This window comes from Sceloporus occidentalis, unplaced genomic scaffold (genome assembly GCF_023333645.1).
Source record: "Sceloporus occidentalis isolate IW3139 unplaced genomic scaffold, rSceOcc1.0.p SCAF_233, whole genome shotgun sequence".
Taxonomy (NCBI): Eukaryota; Metazoa; Chordata; class Lepidosauria; order Squamata; family Phrynosomatidae; genus Sceloporus; species Sceloporus occidentalis.
Window position 1 is genome coordinate 244,527 of NW_028317213.1, and position 21,215 is coordinate 265,741.

Genomic DNA, 21,215 nt, shown 5'->3' on the forward strand with positions numbered 1-21,215 from the left:
TATGACTTGGCATGATAGGAGTGTGATTGCTAACAGCTGTTAGCAATCACACTCCTATCATGCCAAGTCAGCCAGTACATGCTGGTACAGGGTGGCTGTAAGTGATGTGCAGACCCCATACTGCTGGCAGCATCAATACACAAGGGGGGCAGCTAGCCAGGTTTCAGCATGTACTGGCTGACTTGGCATGATAGGAGTGTGATTGCTAACAGCAATCACAGTCCCATCATGCCTAGGTTCCAGCACTTACACATCCATCCAGTAAATGCTGGAACCTAGGCATTATGGGACTGTGATTGCTGTTAGCAATCACACTCCTATCATGCCAAGTCAGCCAGTACATGCTGGTACAGGGTGGCTGTAAGTGCAGACCCCATACTGCTGGCAGCATCACTACACAAGGGGGGCAGCTGGCCAGGTTTCAGCATGTACTGGCTGACTTGGCATGATAGGAGTGTGATTGCTAACAGCAATCACAGTCCCATCATGCCTAGGTTCCAGCACTTACACATTCATGCTATCACACACACACACACACTCATTTATTCATATAATCATTAATTCACAGATTCATTCCCTCAATCACACACACTCATTCAAACACCCTCCCCACCCCCTTACCTGCGCTGCAGCTCCCTCGATGCCGCTCACAGACTTCAGCAGGGGGCGCGGCCTCCCTCTGCCTTCTCTGCTAAAGCACAGAGGAAGTAGGATGTCACGTGAACTCCGCTTCCTCTGTGCTGTCCAGAAGACCCTCCCACAAGTAAGTAGCAGGGCTTGAGGTGCGGCTCGTGTAAGATCGGTTGCCCTGGCTGCCGATCTTACGCGGGCCGCACCTCGAGGTCTCGCGGGCCGCATTTGGCCCGCGGGCCGCATGTTGGACGCCCCTGCCTTATTTAAAAAAAACGTAAAAAAGATTTCGGGCGGGCCCTTGGCTTGGGCCCCCCTGCCGCCGGGGCCCGGTCGCAGTCGCGACCCCTGCGACCCCGGTAGATCCGCCACTGGTAACTCTAAAGATCATGAGAACTCAAACTTTAACCACACGACAGGACTTGCCCCTACAACCAGATTTCACATAGAAATAAAAATGCAGTTCTAAATTTCATCCCCTCATACCTCTTATATTGGTGACAATGTTGACCAGACCAGGAGCTCTCAGGGCTTTTGTCTGTGCTGTGGCGTCAATGCCAGGGCCTATTTTAATGATACATTTACACTGCATGTTAAATCGCCATTTTGCCAGGCCCATAGCATTGCACCACTATTATTTCAGAATAGGGAACTTGCATTTTTAAAACACAATTAAACATTACACTGTTTGTATAAATGACACATATAAAATGGGGGCTTTATTTTTGCTCCTTATGCATAACCGCCCACTGTTTGGGGACAGAAATGGCCCTGGCAAGGTGTTTGAGGAGAGAGATGGCACTGGACTCTCAAGTCTTTCAGTTCCATTTGCATTTTCCCACATCAATCAGCAGGGACTGGATAGGGAGTTAATGCAAATCTGACTAAATTACTTGGAGTGGTTAAAAATAAATTATGTGCATTTTCAAAAAATACATTTTGTTTTGTTTTTTATTAATATTGCCCATCATCCATTTTTAACACTCCAAGTCATTCAGTCACATTAGCATTAAGATCTTTAAATGCTAATTTAAATTTTATTTGGTGCCTCCTTATTAGGCAGGACCGTACTGAGGATGAAAAGCAGACCTGGAAACATTTGGGCAACAAGCCCATATATTTTATCGCATGGTTGACATCCAAACAACTATAAATCATTCTTTTTTTATCACATTAAACTCCCAGAAATCAAAAAAGTTAAAAGGCCCAAATAAATTAAGGAGATCAGACATAACGGAATCAAACATTTGCTACTGCAAAAATGTTTAGATGAAAAAGTCCAGTTTTATTCAGCGCAACAAAACAGTGATAGCATTATTCTTAACAATATTCTTGAAAACTAAAATATGAAACTTCAACAAAACTTTTAGCCATTAATGCAACACAACCACCTTAGCACTGCATGACCAATGAACACCTCATCACAGATAACAAAATACATACAGTTGCATATAACTAAGCTGAATACCACCTGGTCTGTGAAGGCCTGTAAAGGCCTGTGAAACCAAAGGGGAATAGTGTCCTGTATAATAAAATCAAGAATTGAATTTCACAAACTCTGAACCAACATCTAAGTTTCCTTTTTAATAATATATTCAGATTGAAATAAGAGTAAATAACACAATACCTTTACCTTTCCTCTTACTGATTTCAAGGCCTAGAAAGTTTTGTCCTCTGAAGTGACCACAAAATCTGGATAAATAAAAATTACAAAGTTGTATTTAACCCTACAGCAAGTAAAGTGCCAGGAAACAGATGACCAAACACATATCAGGACAGGCTCTGCCACACTGACACCCAAACACATACACCAGGACAGGCTCTGTGATGTAATGTTATGTTGATTTGTGACACTGTTAATGTTGTTAATTTCCAAACTCTAAAGTTCTACCTTAAATACTAATATATGGTCTACCTTAAGTCCTGTTATGCAACTAGGAGGGGGCAGCAGAGAGAGAGGAAGAGAGAGCATGGAATAAAGAAGTTTCTGCCTGATCTGTCTGTCTTTATTGTACATACAACACATGGTACCAGGAGTGTATCTAAAGAATAATGGCAAGCAGCACAAGAAACATTCCTCCCCTGGATTTAGAATCTGGAAATGTATCAGAGAACTGGGCAAAGTGGAAGGAGCTGATAGAGCTGGTTTATGCAGGCCCTGATGCAGCACAATGGACTGATCAACAAAAGGCTGCATACTTTCTCATCAGTGTTGGCCAAACAGGCCGGGATGTATGCAGAGCATGGTGTGCAAGTGGAAACATAGCTCCAGAGGACAAGAAAAAGACAGAGGTACTCTTTGCAAAGTTTGATGAATATTGTAATCCACGAAAAAACACCACAGTGCAAAGAAAGCTGTTCTATGAGAGGAACCAAGGGGGCAGTGAATCAGTCGATGAGTGGGTCACACAGTTACAATTGCTTGCAAAAGACTGTGCATTTCATGATAGCAGTGATATGATAAAAGACAGGATATTAATGGGCAGTCAGTTCAAAGAAGTGCAGGAAAAGTTACTGCAAGAGGAAGAATTAACCTTTGAAAAAGCTATCAGAATTGCTAGAGCATATGAGATGTCAAGAAAAGACTTGCAGGTACTGGGAGGTCCACAACCACAAGTCAGTGCAATTGAAAAGCAATCTAGAAGTCACATAAGAGAAAAAGCTGACTGGAGAGGGAATAAAAGAGAAAACAGAGCTAGGAACACAGAAACAACCTGTGGATATTGTGGAAACACACACTACAAAGATATGTTATGCCCTGCAAGAGGCCAAATATGTAATAAATGCAGAAAAAAGGGGCACTTTGCCAAAATGTGTCATAATGGAATGAGCTATAGGAAGCCACAGACACGACCAGTGTATAATATAGATGATTTGGACAACCATTCAGATGATGACACAGACGGCTCACAGATATACCTTGCATCGGTGCAGAACACACAACACTCTGCAGATGAAGCAGTGGTCACCTTACATCTAGGGGATGCTAAGATCCCTGTCAAGTTTAAGATTGACACAGGAGCTCAGGTAAATTGCGTGCCAGGACACATATATCGCAAATTCCTCAGTAAGGAATTACAACTCGAAACGCAAAGGCTACCAAAGCTAAGAGGTTATGGAGGAGAGGTCCTGGATGTTATTGGACATTGTCATACAAAATGTGCCTATAAAGGATCTGAAACTAACTTACAGGTGTTTGTAATAGAAACACAGGCTCCTGCTGTGCTGGGTCTGCGGACGAGCCAAGAGATTGGTCTTATCAAAATTATAATGACTGTTAACAACGGTGAAAACATACTTACAGCTCACGGCATTAAACATGATTTCAGTGATGTATTCAGAGGACTCGGATGTCTTCCAGGGATATGCAAAATCCGGATCAAAGAAGGGGCACACCCTGTTATACATGCACCAAGGAAAATACCTTTAACGCTTCAAAGCCAAGTAGAACAAGAACTCTCAAGGATGGAAAAATTGGGAGTGATCAAAAAGGTCACAGAACCTTCTGAATGGGTCAGCTCTATGGTGGTGGTGGAAAAGAAAAACACAGGAGCAATCCGTATATGCATTGACCCACGTGATTTGAACAAGGTAATAATGAGAGAACATTACAGACTACCCACTCTAGAGGACATAGCACACAAACTTGTTGGGGCATCAGTGTTCAGTGTACTAGATGCACAGTCTGGGTACTGGCAACTACGTTTAGATGAGAACAGCAGTCGCCTCACCACGTTTAACTCCCCGGTTGGACGATGGAGATTTACAAGAGTACCTTTTGGTGTAGCATCTGCTCAAGAAATGTTCCAGAAAAAATCACACGAGCTAATTTCAGGCCTGCAGGGTGTGGAAGTCATAATTGATAATTTATTGGTCTATGGCAAAGACCGTGCGGAACATGACAAGAACCTGATTGCTTTGCTTAAGAGATGTCGTGAGAAGAATATGAAGCTCAACCCGAACAAACTGCAGATTGGTGTTGAGGAGGTAAGCTACTTTGGGCATAGCATCAGTAAAGATGGTTTAAAACCTGATCCCAACAAGATACAAGCAATCATTAAAATGCAAGCACCAACTTCCAGAAAAGAACTAGAAACAGCACTGGGCATTTTCAATTATCTGTCAAAGTTTTCGCAGGGTTTAGCCCAACAAACAGCACCTCTACGAACTCTACTGAAGAAAAATGCATGCTGGTCTTGGGATGCTAATATGCAAACAACGTTTGAGAAAATAAAGGCCACCATAAGCAAACAGCCCGGACCCATCTTGAAATATTTTGATGTAAACTGTGATACTGTTCTTCAAGTAGACGCATCACAATTTGGGTTGGGTGCAGTACTGACACAAAGAGGTCACCCAGTGGCCTATGCCTCGAGGGCACTTACGGCAGCTCAATCCAACTATGCCCAAATTGAAAAGGAAATGCTAGCCATTGTCAACGGATGTGAAAAATTTCATCAATATATCTATGGGCGTCCAGTATTAGTGGAAACGGACCACAAGCCTTTAGAACACATAATGCTGAAACCACTAAACTTAGTCCCTCCACGCCTACAGAGAATGGTAATGAAGCTGCAACCATATGACCTTACTGTCAAATACAGACCAGGGAAAGAAATCCCAATGGCAGACACGCTATCCAGAGTGTTTCCAGCAGGACATGACGCACGGGATGAACCTGATCTGGAGGAACAAGTGCACACAGTCTTAGTCAATGTACCCGTCTCAGATGTCAGATTGGAAAGTATTCAAAAGGAAACGTTACTGGACAAGCAACTAGAAAAACTTTGCCGGGTCATGTGCAATGGTTGGCCGGAGAAGCGCAAAAAACTACCACCAGAATTACAGGAATTCTGGCCTGTGAGACATGAATTGTCAAATAACGAGGGCATTATCTTCATGGGTGAACGTATACTCATTCCTAGAAGTCAACGGAAAGTGGTTTTGGAACAAATTCACCAAGGACACTTAGGCATGGCTCTGTGCAAACGACGGGCACGGGAATTGGTTTATTGGCCTAACATAGACTCTGACATTGAGAGGTTTGTGAAGATTTGTGAAACCTGCAACGAATTTCAACGACGAAACACAAAAGAACCCCTCATCCCCTGGAGTATCCCTTCTCGTGCTTGGCAACGACTGGCTACTGATATTTTTCATACTGAAGAAAATGACTACCTGATTATTGTTGACTATTACAGTAAATACTTTGAAATAGTACAACTGAAGGATCTGAAGTCCTCCTCTGTAATTTCGGCTTTCAAATCAATACTAGCCCGGCATGGTGTATGTGAAGAACTTGTCTCTGACAATGGTCCACAATTCTCCAGCGCTGAATTTCAATCTTTTCTCCACGAATGGGGCATCAAGCACAGTCCCGTTAGTCCACATCTACCACAGGCTAACGGACTAGCTGAAAAATATGTAGGCATTGCCAAATCCATTCTAAGGAAAGCACAATCGTCCGGGCAGGATGTTCATTTGGGTCTTCTGAACTATCGTGCAACACCTCTGGAGGGCTTATGTTCTCCTGCACAGTTACTTATGGGCAGAGCACTGAGAACTACAGTGCCAATTTCTCCAAAGAAACTTCAGCCTCAGAACCTTGCACACGAGCATGTAGCTGCGCAACGAAACAAAATAATTTCCAAACAAAAGCAATATTATAACCAATCAGCCAAATCTCTGACACCACTTGCCACAGGACAAGCTGTAAGACACAGAGTAGATGGAAAAACTTGGGAACCTGCACGTATAGTACGAGTATTGGAAACCCCAAGGTCATATGTAATCGAGAATCGGCTGGGTCAGGAACTCAGACGAAACAGATGTCATCTACGTCGTGACTTTTCAAGTTCTACTACATGTACCTCAAATGATGCTGCAGCTTCCAGCACACCCGCCTTAACAGACAAGCTTGACTCGTATTCTGAGGACAACACTGAACCATATAAAACTACCGACTCCCTGGGTTTAGCATGTTCTACGGCTCCAGAAAGAGAGAATGCTCTGAACACTCCTATGGAATCAAGGGACACCTACTCTAGTTACGGTCGCAGATTGAAACCTAAAATATGGGAGGACTTTGTTACACATTAAATGAGTAAATGTTTGAGGGGGAAGATGTGATGTAATGTTATGTTGATTTGTGACACTGTTAATGTTGTTAATTTCCAAACTCTAAAGTTCTACCTTAAATACTAATATATGGTCTACCTTAAGTCCTGTTATGCAACTAGGAGGGGGCAGCAGAGAGAGAGGAAGAGAGAGCATGGAATAAAGAAGTTATTTTTCTCAACCTTTGTTTTTGAATACAGTTTGTTGTGTTTTAGAGGTAAAAAATTTAGCTTTTACACAATTCAAATATGAACAATACCTTTATTAACTCAGGTTACCATATAGGGTGGCATAGAATGTAACTCGCACTGAATGCTTTCTAATTGAATACAAATGACAAGAGCGGTCTTGCATTGTTTACCTATTGTTTCTATTGGCCATATTTTGTGGAGTTACCATGTCAAAATACAGTGCCTTTAAGTACAGGATCACTTAGTATTCTCTATTTTATTTATATGAGTTTTTTGGGTTTTCTTTTGCTTTTTTCCCCCCTTAATGCCACTCAAGCAGTACTTCTAGATCATCCAATGTCACACATTCTTTTTGTTGACAGAGATTCATTGCATTTTATTCCATGTTCTGCAGTTCACTGCTCTTTCTGTTTCTTGGGTCTTTATTTTTTTCTTCAGTTTATCACTTGCCAGAATGTATCATTTCCTAACAAATTTATATATCCATTATGTGCAAGCACATAGCCTATGATGACTTTTGCCCATGATTTTTCTTTTATACAGGTGAATGAATAAATCATATTGTTTTATCTGCTCTCTATCATATACTATCATCTACCATCTATCACGAGAGAGAGAGATAGGAGAGTATTGCGTATTGTATTTATGTAGTTCTACATCAAGACAGGTGCATCATACCCTCATAACATGTACCCCCCCAAGATATGTTGCCACTCTATCCCCCCTCCGAGATATGCTGCCACTCTATCCCCCCTCCGAGATATGCTGCCACTCTACCCCCCGAGATATGCTGCAACTCTACCCCCCCCCCCGAGATATGCTGCCACTCTGTCCCCAAGATGTCCCTCCCCACCAGACTTACCGATGCAGACTCCATGGGGTCTTGCGGGGCCGGCACTTCCGCCGTGGGAAGTACCGGCAAGGAAGATTGTTCGCGCAGACATTCACCGGCAGCGGCGATGCGAGCATAAACAACCTGATGTGCTTTAAAATCTCCCTTGCCGAGACTCCCCCCGTGGGAATTCCCGGGAAGGGAGATTGTTAAAGCACATCGAGCAGACGTGCCGGCAGCAGAGGTCGTTCACGCTCATCGCCGCTGCCGGTGAACGTCTGCGCGATGCGCTTAGACAATCTCCCGTGCCGGCACTCCCCCAGTGGGCGTCGGGCGCTAGACCCCGAATATAGGCCGCACCCCCACTTTAAAGACTTAAAGTGGGGGGAAAAAGTGCGACCTATATTCGGGCCAATACGGTATATATTAGTCAAATGTCCCTATGATGTAAAAAGTTTTAAAAAAAATTATAAAAGCCTTTGTAAATCCCAGCCCTTACCATACTCTCTAAAACAAGAGTGTCCTTCTTTGTTGAAATGCTGTAGGAATCTTTCATGCACTATACAGAACTGTATGATGGTTGAACTCATGTTTGCTAATGATGTTTTTAATATTGTATAATGGCTTGGGGAAATGGCACCGTGGTCACAGAATTCATCCTGCTTGGTCTCAGCAGTGATCCAACTATGCAAATAATCCTTTTTGTTGTCTTTTTGGTTGTCTACATGATGATCTTACTTGGAAACTCACTAATTATTATGGTGACAGCAACAGATAGCAGTCTTCATACACCAATGTATTTTTTCATCACCAACATCTCCATTTTAGATATCTGTTATTCGACAACTGGTGCCCCTAGGATGCTTAAAGACTTTCAGTAAAGAAAACCATTTCATATGCAGAATGTGTAGCACAAATGTACATTGGGCTTTCACTAGCCGAAAATGAATGTATGCTGCTTGCCGTAATGGCCTATGATCGTTATATAGCTATATGTCATCCTTTACATTACACAGTAATCATTAGCAGGTCTGTTTGTATTAAGACAGCTGCTGGTACGTGGATATGTGGGTTTCTGTTATCCATTCCCGATATTGTACTTATTTGTAGTGTAGGTTTTTGCGGCCCTAACAAGATTAATCATTTTGTATGTGAAGTACCAGAAGTCCTTGCATTGGGTTGTGGAAATACAGCCATTGTTGAATTTGTGATATTTGCAATTTGTGTAATTGTATTAATGATACCAATCACTTTTATTATTTTATCTTACATTAGAATTATCCTTGCAATCTTAAAAATAACTTCTTCTGCTGGACGATTAAAAGTATTTTCCACTTGTGGATCTCACATCTTGGTTGTAACACTTTTATATGAGTCGGCTATGGCTGCATATTTGAAACCTAAATCAAAGTCTTCAGCTAATGTTGATAAAATCCTTTCTGTTTTTTATGGGACTGTAACTTCTATGTTGAATCCGTTGATCTATACACTTAGGAATGAGGAAGTCAAAACCGCTTAAAAAAAAAGAAAATTAGAAAACTATTGTCCATACATTTGTGATATAGAAAGATTCTAATAACATATCTGTGAAAAGTATTACCAAATGTATATTTAAATAACTAGAATTAATGTTGATATTAAAATCATAGTTTAACTTTTACCATTTTAATATCTAAAAATGCCAGGTAATTTTTTTCAATTTGTTTGCTTTTGTTAAATTTATCCTTTAAAACAACTTATACTTATACTCACAAATTCTTATATTTTTACACGCAAGTTAAGCTATTCATAAATACAATGTTTTCCTTAAATGGGTATCACTATGTTGTAATGGTCCAAATGCAAATAAATAAATTTAAATAAGCAAAATAACAAGAATTAAATATTTGTCTGTGGACAACACCCCCACTTAGAAATGTGTCTATAAGCACCTGTTGGTGACAGAGCAGATTACCGAAAGATACGCATTAAATGTGGGTTATATACTGTAATGATACTAACGGAAAACAATTTTGGGAGAACATATGCATTTCCATTTCTGCACCTCTAGTGCACCATCTAAACACATATAATCTAGGGTCATAGGTTATACAGTCCACAAGAGCTATGTTTACATACATTTGTATCTGTATTTATGTATGGGGAGAGAGGCTTTCTACATTTATGTTTTTTTCTGCATGCTGAGAAGGTGACCTATTAGCCTTGTGTATTCGAACTCATACAAATTTAATGTTTAATGAATTTTGCCTTTTCGTTCAAATTCACAACAAAACAAACAAAAGCAAATGGCAAAACTTTCAAAAGTCTATTAAGATACATTAACTTGTTTGCCTGTTGAGTCATCTCTTCCCCTCCCTCTAACACATTTTCCAGGACATTGTCAGCTCATTAGAAGGTGTTACTTTTGTTGGGATCAGATATGCTTAAACACTGTGGTTTGAATTTTGCAATGATCCCAGAAAATGTTGTTCATGTTCAAAGTGGTTACACATATTAAGCATTCATGAGTCCAATAAATCTAACAGGTGCTGCTTATTAAAGTAATCAAAGCCAGAATGCAAGTGGTTACACACAGCAAAAAGAAAAAAACTATAGTTAACCTTTGCAATGCCAGATATACTGAAAAATGCCTCCCACAAATCACTCTAAAACTAAACTTTTAATAAAAATATCAATGAAAACACCAATGTATAAAGATGAGTAAAATAAAAAAAAATGTTGTGGACCTCAAGGTGCTGGGATGCTGCTCCTCATATCCACCACAGTGGCTTTAATACAAAACAAATGTTACCTTACTCAGTTGCCTTCAAATGAAATATAATCCTGACTTAACTACAGAAGTTAAGTACGTAACAGGAAGTAACATGTAACGTGTATAAAGTGTAAACCATTAAGCCTGACGCATTTTCTTGTAACCGCCATGGCGGCTTCTTTTAACCTCTGCGGTCAAGTCAGGATTCAATTATATCTTAGGTAGCTGGGTGAGGCAACATTAGTTTTCTTTTCAATCCACTGTTTGTTAGTTTTTTGATAATCTTGTACTGCCCCCACAGCAGAAGCTCAGACTAAATTTTGAAAACAAGTAATTTGAGGTCCACAGAACCCCTGAGATCTTTATGTTTGTTTAATGTAAGTTTTACTTAATGTCAGGAAGAGTTACTTTACTGATAAGTGAAACAGCCTTCCAAGGGAAGTGGACACAACTATAATACAGAGAGGTAATTTAAACATGCAAGTGATAGGCACATGATTTCTGAATCTAAGACAAGACCAAGGACTAAGCCTTTACAACAGCGTAGATGGTCCAAATGGGTCTGATCTACTGTGAAATTGTTTTTTATGTATTTTCTACAAGAAAAGAAAATGGAAAGAGAATATAATTACTATGAAAATGACCGTTAACCATTCCAGTGCTGTAAAGAAAGTTGCTCATTAATCTACCTCTACAGACAAGGATTATATTACAATTTAGGGCAGTGTCTATTGCAGGCACTGCATACACTACTCGCTCCCTCCACTCTCTATACACACACTCTCACACACTGACTCCCTCCCCATCTCACTCGCACTCCTCCTCCCATCTCTCCTGAGAAATCAGAAGAGATCTGACAGCAACTGGTAAAGGTGAATGAGCAGGTGGTAAGGCAGATATACGGCAGGGGGAGAGGACAAGGGCAAAAATGACAGAGAAGGCTAGGGGGAATGGGTAGAGAGGACTAGGTGGAAAAGGACAGTAGGAACAAAGGGCAGTGGGAACAGAGAGACCTAGGAGGATAGTGCAGGTGGCACAGACACACCTGGAGGAGAGGGCAAGGGCACAGTAAGAGACTTATTTTTGGCTAACAAATTTCATTTCTAAATTAAAAAAACCCTGAATAATGTTTGAATAACTGATTAATTCCTCACAAAGGAGGAGTTGCTGCTATTAAGAAAGTTTTGGACTCGGAGGCCAATATGAGTCCTTTACAAAGTAAATTTATCACAGATTGTATTCGGTTTATACTCACCCATAATTATTTTTCATTTAATGACAATTTTTATTTACAAATCTGTGGCACAGCCATGGGAACCAAATTTGCACCAAGATATGCCAACTTGTATGTAGCAGATTGGGAGGCTAATTACATCTGGTCTAATAATCTAAACAATTTGGAGAAAGGAATCACCCAAAAGAATTGCTAGAAGAGGCCTTTAGAGAGGTTAGCATGAAGAAGAGAGAAGATTATCTTGACACTCAGAGTCAAAATAAAAACGTTAATTTCAATTCAAATTTTTCTTTTTTCACACGACAAAGCATTTCAAATTAGAAAGGCAATCAGGAAATGTTGGCCAATATTGAAACAGGATGACATATTAAAGTACCATCTCCCTGAAACACCTAGGGTCATTTATAAAAAAAAAAAAATGTAAAATCAGGTATAGCTCCCAGTGCGTTATCTAAGGTAGAAAATATAGAGAAAGATTTTTTATCGAACAAAACTCCCAGTCTCCACAGATGTGGGAAATGTAAGATATGTAAACTATGCCATTTACAAAATAAGAAAATAACCTCTTTTAAATGAATTTAATATAAAATATTTTATTCACTGTACATCAAAAAATTTAATATACCTCCTAGAATGTAGCTGCGGTATACAGTACATAGGCCGCACATCCAGAGAGATGAAGGTGAGAGGACTGGAACATTTAGGTAATATACGTAACAATAATCCTAAACATAGTGTCTCTAGACATTGCAATAATTGCAGGAAGTTCTCCCTGGTATAGACTTAGTCGAGATAATAAACCTGGACGTTTGGGAAGAAAACATAATATAGACTCTTCCGATGCCACTCGCCCTAACAGAGCAGAGGCTAGCGATGGCCGAGGGTCGTGGCACGACATAACGTTTCCTCATGGAGAAAAATATGAGAGAGACTGGTTGATTAGCGTGTTGCAAAATGCCTGCAGTCTACCATTTATTCCAATTCAGTATCATTGCGATCATTCACACGCTCACTTTTATGTGGATGATGCTGGCCATTGTCAAAGCTTTGAAAGAAATCTCCAGGACATGCACAGACAGAGAGAATTTTAAGATTACAGTCTTGACGCGCCCGTGTCTACGCCCTGTTGCCAAGGAGTTTCGTGTTTTTATGAAAGATGAAGAAATAGGACATTTTAAGAACTGCATGCAGAAGAGATATGATGGTGCCACTGTGGCACTGGATATGACATCTTTGAAAAGTGACCCAGACTTGGTTGCAAACATAGTAGATCTGATTCTGAACATAAGGAGCTGTATGCAAGCAATGCTGCAGATTATAGAGGAAAATGTACGAGAGTTGTTGTAATTGGATATCAGCAACAATAACATCTAAAAACTGGATTACATGGCTGAAATTCATAACAAAGCACCTAACTTAAAGATCCTCCGCTTGTCCAACAACATGTTGAAGACTAAGCGGGAGCTGGATGTAATCAAGGGATTGAAGCTTAAGGAACTTTGGCTTGATGGAAACCCACTTTGTGACAACTTCCATGATGAGGCAGTCTACATCAGAGCTGTGCGTCAACTCTTTCCCAAACTAATGCGAATGCGCCTGGATGGTCATGAACTTTCACCACCAATCATATTTGAGGATGAAACTCCCCTCACACTCCCTACAAGCAAGGGGAGTTTCTTGAACAGTGATGAATTGAAAGTATTTATTCTACAATTTCTACAGCAATATTATGCCTGTTATGACGGAGAAGATAGACAGAGCCTGCTGATTTTGCCCATGATGACGTGTGCTGCTCCATCAGCACTCCCTGGCTTCAACGGCCAAACCACCACTAGCAGCCTTGAGCCATATTTGCAGGAAAGTCGAAATATTAAGAAACTCAAAGATCCATCTGTCTGTAGTAAACTAATTAAACACAAGCGCCTGAATGTTGTTGGCTTCCTGAATGAGCTCCCAAGGACCCAACATGACCTCAACTCATTTGTAGTAGATATTGTTTCCCAGTCGAACACACTGCTTTGCTTCACTGTCAATAGAATTTTTAAAATTGATGGCCAGTCAAGTGACACCGTGCTTGCGTTCTCTTGTGTCTTTGTAGCTGTGCCAGGCAATGATGGAGGGCTCCTGCTGGTCACTGATGAACAATTCATAAGGAATGCCACCACCGAAGAGAGCCAAAAAGCATTTGCTCCTCCAGCTCCCACACCTTCCAGTAGTGCTGTACCTGCCCAACTACCTGTACCTCAGGACATGCTTCAAGCTTTTATCCAGTTCTCGGGCATGAATGCAGAGTGGTCTCAAAAGTGTCTTCAGGAAAATGCTTGGGATTTTGAGAGGGCAGCCCAGATTTTTATGAAGTTTAAGGCAGAGGGCGTGATTCCAGATGTTGCATTCATCAACATCATTCAACATTGGCTTTTATAAAATGTTATTATGCTGCATCCCTTCTGAAAACCCTTACCTGAAATCTAAAAGTAATGGGTGCAAACATCATACTGCATATCACCATTGTTCTGCAGCATCTAAGCTGTTTTATTTTAATAATTATAAAAAAAAAAAAAATTGAGCAAAAATCGAGCGTTGAGAGACTTTTTGGACGTTACATCAACCTTCCTTACTTGTACTGGGCTCGTTTGCATGACTCTTTTGTTATGCCTCCATGTCCTGTAAGTGTTTTTAATATTTTTTTTTATATTTTAATGTATGAAGCTGGAAGATACTGCACTACTGCTGCTTTTACTTTCATAGATTTCAAGAAAATATATTAAAAATAACCTTTTACAACATTTGAAGAGCTTGATATTCATCTACTCTTTTGAGTGTAAACAGAGTTTCTCTAGTCTGCTTTTCCCAAACATACTACACTATTGTGGGATTTGTTTTTTGTTTTTTATCCCTATGTATATGCGCCCCTTCTTCTGACTACATTTAATTGTCCAAAAAAACAATTAGGTAAATAAATTGTAGCCTCAAAAAAGACGATATAATCTTCCTCAAATGTCTCCTAAAAAGACGACGAGGAAGAAGACAACAATGAAGAAGATGATGAAGAAGAACACAATGACGAAGAAGATGACAATGAAGATGACGACAAGGAAGAAGACAAAGACGACAACAACGGAAGTGATGCCGAAAAAGACGTGGAAGACGAAAAAAATGAAGACAACTGCGATGAAGAAGATGAAGACAACAAAGAAGATGAAGGCAACCAAGAAGATGACAAATAAGACAATGATGATGAAGACAAAGAAGGTGATGACAGAGAAGAAGACGAAAAAGACAATGACAAAGAAGAGAACAACGACTTTCAGAAAGTATAGCCCCCAACAGCAGAATGAGAGGGATTTACCCCTACAGTGAAGGCCAATTCTGGCTGAGGGTGTACCGAATTGGGGCAGATGTAGACTTCCAGTATTCGCCTTGTATGTCCATTGACAAAGGGTCCCGCTATGGGTGAGTTCAGTGATTGGTGCAATTATTCCAGAGGAATTCTGTTATAATCTGGCTGCTTTTCTGTTCACTGCCAGATTTACACAGTTGAAGGCTAATTACCAGGCTGTCAGAGTTACTCACCTGTCTGGTAACTACTCCTCCTGAGTTACTATGGCTAGCCAGCCTCGTCAGGCTATTTAAACAGCAAAGGTTGACTTCCTTGTTGCCCTTGTGTTGTTTCTGGTTGCAAGCGCATTATCCTGTGGTCCTGATTACCTGTACATGACCTGGCTTTCTCTGACGTCCCTCCTGGCTCCTGATTACTGGCTTGTTCCTGACATTGCTGATCTTCGTATCCCTGACCGTGGCTTGTCTGAGTACCCGTCATGGTTCCTTTCATAAACCGCTATTTTCTAGACTTGAAGGGTGGTGGAAAATTTGCGTTCATTTTCGTGCTCTTTTTGGGGGAAACATTTTCTTCGTATTCAATGAAATTCGTCCGTCTCTGTCTTCGGTTCGGATGAAATCCCTTTTGTTCATCCGATTGCCATGGAAACAAGGAATAAACATATAGAAGATGTTGAATACTGAATTTAAGACCTATGAATGGAAGAAAAAGGGTCAACATTGGATTACAGTTATAGGGTTAAGGCTAAGGATAGGTGGAACTGCCTGAGACTTTTGTCTATGTGGTCTGACCTCTTTAAAATTATACATTTGATTGCTCACATGCTCTGATATGTTGTAAATGTCATATTTTATTGTATTTTGCATTACAACATATCCTTTTTCGGATAGTAAGCAAGTAGCATTTAGAAACCAACCAAATATATTCACATTTATGGAGCTATGTATCTGTAGCAACCTGTACATGTTCTCCCTAATTCATAACATATTACACCTATGCCTATGTTTCTCTTGTATTCTACTACATTTAAACGTTGTGAAATTACACTTTAAACTTGGATTACTTCTCTGTGATTATCCATATGAATATGAAGATTGAGATTAATAAAATACAATTTGAAAAACTTGAATAAATCCTCCTGGAAAAATAAACTTGATGTAATTAAGGATTTCAAAATCATAATCCCCTTGGAATAAAAGAGAAAAAAATAATAATGAATCTGTCTATATATACTTTGCCAACTGCCTACATAATTCATTCTACATTATCAGCCCTTTAACAGCAAGGTGATGTATCACACTTTCTTTTAAAGTTTAATACACTATTTTAGGTTATGTGAACTAGCAGTTTTGCACTTTTGTCTTTATTGTACTACTCACATTGGGAAAAGGAAAATTGGAGTGGTAAAGGCTTTAATGTTTTAACCCCTTAAGGACCGGGCTCATTTTTTCTTTTTGTACCTTGTGGGACCGAGGCTATTTTAATACTTTTGTGGTGCTTGTGTTCAGCTGTAGTTTTCTCCTCACCCATTTAGTAATTTTTCAGGACAAGATGGGCTTTCTTTAGATACCATTATTTTGATCATATCATCTTATTTACTATAAAAAAAATAAAAAAAAAACATGGTGAAAAATTGAAAAAAAACACATTTTATGACTTTTGTTTGAAAAATCTTTTACTCACCTAAAAAAGCAAGTAAAAAAACTAGCTAAATAGATTCTACTACTTGTCCTGAGTTTAGAAATACCCAATGTTATATGGCAATAAGTACAAGCAGCGTTTTATGATTTCCAAACCTTTTTTAACAAATCTGGTCAGTCTGTCTCCATCTCTTTGGAACATCTTTGAAGCCGGTTACCTCAATTTAACCCCATCAAACCATATATTTTTGAAAACTAGACACCCCAGGGTATTTCAAATGCTGTTATTTTAACCCTTTCCATGCAACAGTTAGACAACCACACTTTGTCAAACTTTGTAATAGTAAATTGTACTTTAGTTATAGATATACAGGTTCTGGTATATGTCACTGTCAAACAACACCCCAATGTGTATTCAGGAACATCTCCTGAGTGCAGTGATACCCCATGCATGGGTTTGTCGTGTTGTTTGAGATTTAAAATGCCACATTTGGGAAGTGCGCTTTTTTTCTCCATTTTGGTCAGTCTGTACCTATGCCCTATCTTTGAGCTCGGCCACTCCACAGCCATTTTTTTTTTATATTAGACACCCCTTGGATATTTGAAGTGCTTTTATTTTAACTCTTTGTTGAGATTTTTGAGAAATTTTAGCACTTGCTCAAAATAATAAACTTTATTATTTTATTTTATTTTTTTTAATACTTTTTTTTATATTTTTTTTACACATTTTGCTGGTACTGGATGGTTCCTCTAGTGACATCACTGCATAATTATTTTTAAATGTTAGCACATTTTTTTTTTTTATTTTTTTTTTAATATTTTACTAATCACATTGTGATTAGAAAGCTGGGCTCCATTGACTTGCATGGTTGAATGCAGTACCTGTATTCAACCTGCAAGTGGAGCCAGAGTTCTCTAGAGGGTCTGGAGACCATCTAGCGAACTTTTAAAACTTGATTGTTTTTTTTACAGGGCAGCCGCAATCTTGCAGATGGTGAAGGTCACAGTCCATCCAGAGGTAAGTGTTTGGTGTCGCTGGATGCCTCCTGATCGAGGCATTCCAGCGACACCATTTAAGTGTGATCAATGATCACCTCCTAAACACTTTTAAAACGGGCGTCCGCCGCCATACAATGTATGGCGGATGTTGACGCCCCGGGGAGGGGCCAGACATGGCCCCCGATGCCGATCTCGGCGTTACTGAATGCCTCGACATCGAGGCAGTGCAGCAACGCCGTTTAAGCGAAGAAAGTGATCGTTGATCACTTTCTCAGCTTATTTAATTTTTTGACGGTTCAGGACCGTCAAAGGTCGTTAAGTGACCGTTTTTCCGTGACGGTCCTGAACCGGCAAAGGTCGTTAAGGGGTTAAAGGTTTTAATGAACTCGAAAACAACAGTTCTTGCTCTGTTTTGAGGATGGGGGTGTTGTGAACATGCACCGTGCACACATTTGATACATACCCCGCATTGTATTTTTTTATCAACAACTTGCAGATCGCTATCAGAGGTAACTGTACTTTGTTGCGCTGCATTCACATTCTTTCGTTCTCGCTACATCCTCAATTACTAATGATATCATTATTTTGTTAGCAAAGTTACCATCTCTATGCCACATGCTGTATTATTCAGTATTAACTATTTATCGCTATTTTTTCTTTTTTCTTAATGCCATCATAACTACCCAAAATGTTTTTCTTTTATATAGGTCAATAAACACATATTATTGCTTTATCTGCACCCTCTCCATTTTCAGTCATACTCTTTAGAAGCCTCAGACCTTAAGATACTCCAGTTTCATTGACTTTTTTGCTTTATCTCAGCCCTTTGCTTCATATGGTCTATCACTCATATCATCTAATATCAATGCCTTCAACTCTTGTCATTATCATTTAATTTCACTTTTTTAAACACTTATATAATTTAGCCATCTCATTAAAAGTACAAAACCATTAATATCTCAATATACTATATTTCACACCTTTTTGTTGTGAGATGTTCTACAAAGTTAAACGTCATTCTTTACTCATGAGTGGAACGTCATCTATCAGTAGGTATTAAGTGAGAGGGCTTTTTTAAATGTGAATAGGTGTGGGCGCTTACTCAAATTACAAAATACCTAAATGAATGCAGCAAAAATCACTTTGGTTTAATCACTTTAAAAAAAATCATACAAACATGAAAATTATAAAAATCAGATGTGAGGTGTACCTAGTTAGCCTCACTCAGACTGTATAACTTTTTAAATATATTTTCTATTTAAATTGTACTTTTATATATTTTAACCGCTTGGAACCTCTCCTGCTCTTTCTTACTTCTGTTCCTTCCATGGATATTTATTTTGTAAGTATCTTATTTTTTATTTTTTCTTTCCTTATATGAAGAATTGTACTACATAATCTAGTTTCTTATCCTGAAAAGATACGTTTATTATTGTAAATGATCTTGCTTCATGTCCATGTACTACACAGACTAAAATCATGTTATTTGAACAGGTATTGATAATTATGTTTTCAATATTGCAGAATGGCTTGGGAAAATGGAACAGAGGTCACCGAATTCATTCTGCTTGGACTCACAGTTGATCCAATGACACAAATAATCCTTTTTGTTGTCTTTTTGGTTGCCTACCTGTTGATCCTACTTGGAAACTCTCTAATTATCATGGTGTCAATAACAGATAACAGTCTTCAGACACCAATGTATTTTTTCATCACCAACCTCTCATTTTTAGACATCTGTTATTCAACAACCGCTGTCCCTAGGATGCTAAAAGACAATTTATCAGTAAAGAAAACCATTTCATATCCAGAATGTGTAGCACAAATGTATGTCGGGCTTTTTCTAGGACAAAGTGAATGCATTCTGCTTGCTGTAATGGCCTATGATCGTTATATAGCTATATGTTATCCTTTACATTACACAGTGATCATTAGCAGGTCTTTTTGTATTAAAGCAGCTGCTTGTATGTGGAAATGTGGGATTCTGTTATCCACTTCCCTTGTAGTGGTAAAAATAATAGTGATCAGGCGCTAATAATTACTATAACAAATATTGGTAAATAAGTGAAAAATAAATAATGCTGCAAACACTAATAGGGTAACCCTAAAATTCCTATAATAGACGAAATGTAATAAAGTGTTGCGCCTGTTATTATAATCGTGACAGTGACTTACTTATCAATATAATGTGCAATATAAATAAACGAAAGACAATACTTATATTAATTTTCCAGTCTCCATTCGTTGTGTCAAAATATGTTTCAATATATGGAAATAAAAAAGAAACAAAAAATCATAGTGCTTTCTGCAAATGTGTATAAATCAAGTGTATCTTTTGTATAGTATTTCACTCACATGGAGGTGAGCAATAAGTTTGCTCTGATTTATTGGATTCTATGGTAAAGGAGTTTCAGCTCCGTTCCCACCGAATAAGTAGTTTCAGGACGCCCTCTCCGAATCGCTTCTTCGAGTATTGTACCGTTCACACAGCAAAAAAATGGCAGGGAGGTGAGATATAAATGTATATTTAATATTAAAAAAGGTGCAGCATGCTTACATTTAAAATAGCAATCTGTAGCGCGTCTGAAATTCCCCGTTCCTTTCCAAGGCAAACGACTTTCAGGTATAGCGCGATGACGCAATCCAGCGTAATCCAACGCAATCCAACACGCAAACGCGTTTCACCCAATCGGGCTTCTTCAGTGACATCGCTTGTAGTACCTACTTGTAATGTAGGTTTTTGTGGCCCTAATGAGATTAATCATGTGAGGTACCAGAAGTCCTAGCACTGGGTTGTGGAAATACAGCCATTGTTGAATTTGTGATATTTGCAGTTGGTGTTATTGTATTAATGATACCAATCACTTTTATTATTTTATCTTACATTAGAATTATCCCTGCAATCTTAAAAATAACGTCCTTTGCTGGACGATTAAAGGTATTTTCCACTTGTGGATCTCACATCTTGGTTGTAACACTTTTTTATGGTTCTGCCATAGCTACGTATATGAAACCAAGGTCCAAGTCTTCAACTAATGTTGATAAAGTACTTGCTGTTTTTTATGGGATTGTAACACCATTGTTTAATCCTTTGATCTATACACTCAGGAATGAAGAAGTCAAAACTGCCTTGAAAAAAATTAGAATTGGAAAAATATTGTCCATACATTTGCGATATAGAAAAATAGGTTTTCGATGATCAGACTGAATTATGGTATCACATCTGTCAAAAGTTTTGCCAAACGTATATCTAAATAACTAGAATTAAAGTTAAAATAAGTTGAAATTTTACTCTTTCAATACCCTACTTTTCCATCTGTAGTGTATGTGATTAGGGGCGCTTAATTATTTTGGGGGTGTAAGCTGTGGAGGGCAGAGGTCAGCGACTCTCTGCCCGGTTGCCAGTGCCTCTGCTGGTGCAGGGAACGTTGCTGGGCAGAGAACAGCGTCAGTCTGCCCTGTGGCCAGCTCTTCCGCTGG

The 21,215-nt window shown here is 39.2% G+C and overlaps 3 pseudogenes; all 3 read left to right on the forward strand.

Annotated features, from left to right (window-relative positions):
* Positions 1–8,390: 8,390 nt before the first annotated feature.
* Positions 8,391–9,289, forward strand: LOC149276587 (olfactory receptor 2B6-like; annotated as a pseudogene).
* Positions 9,290–9,448: 159 nt separating this feature from the next.
* LOC149276588 (nuclear RNA export factor 1 pseudogene) lies at positions 9,449–14,180 on the forward strand (annotated as a pseudogene).
* Positions 14,181–15,090: 910 nt separating this feature from the next.
* LOC149276589 (olfactory receptor 2D2-like) lies at positions 15,091–20,934 on the forward strand (annotated as a pseudogene).
* The last annotated feature ends 281 nt before the right edge of the window (positions 20,935–21,215 follow it).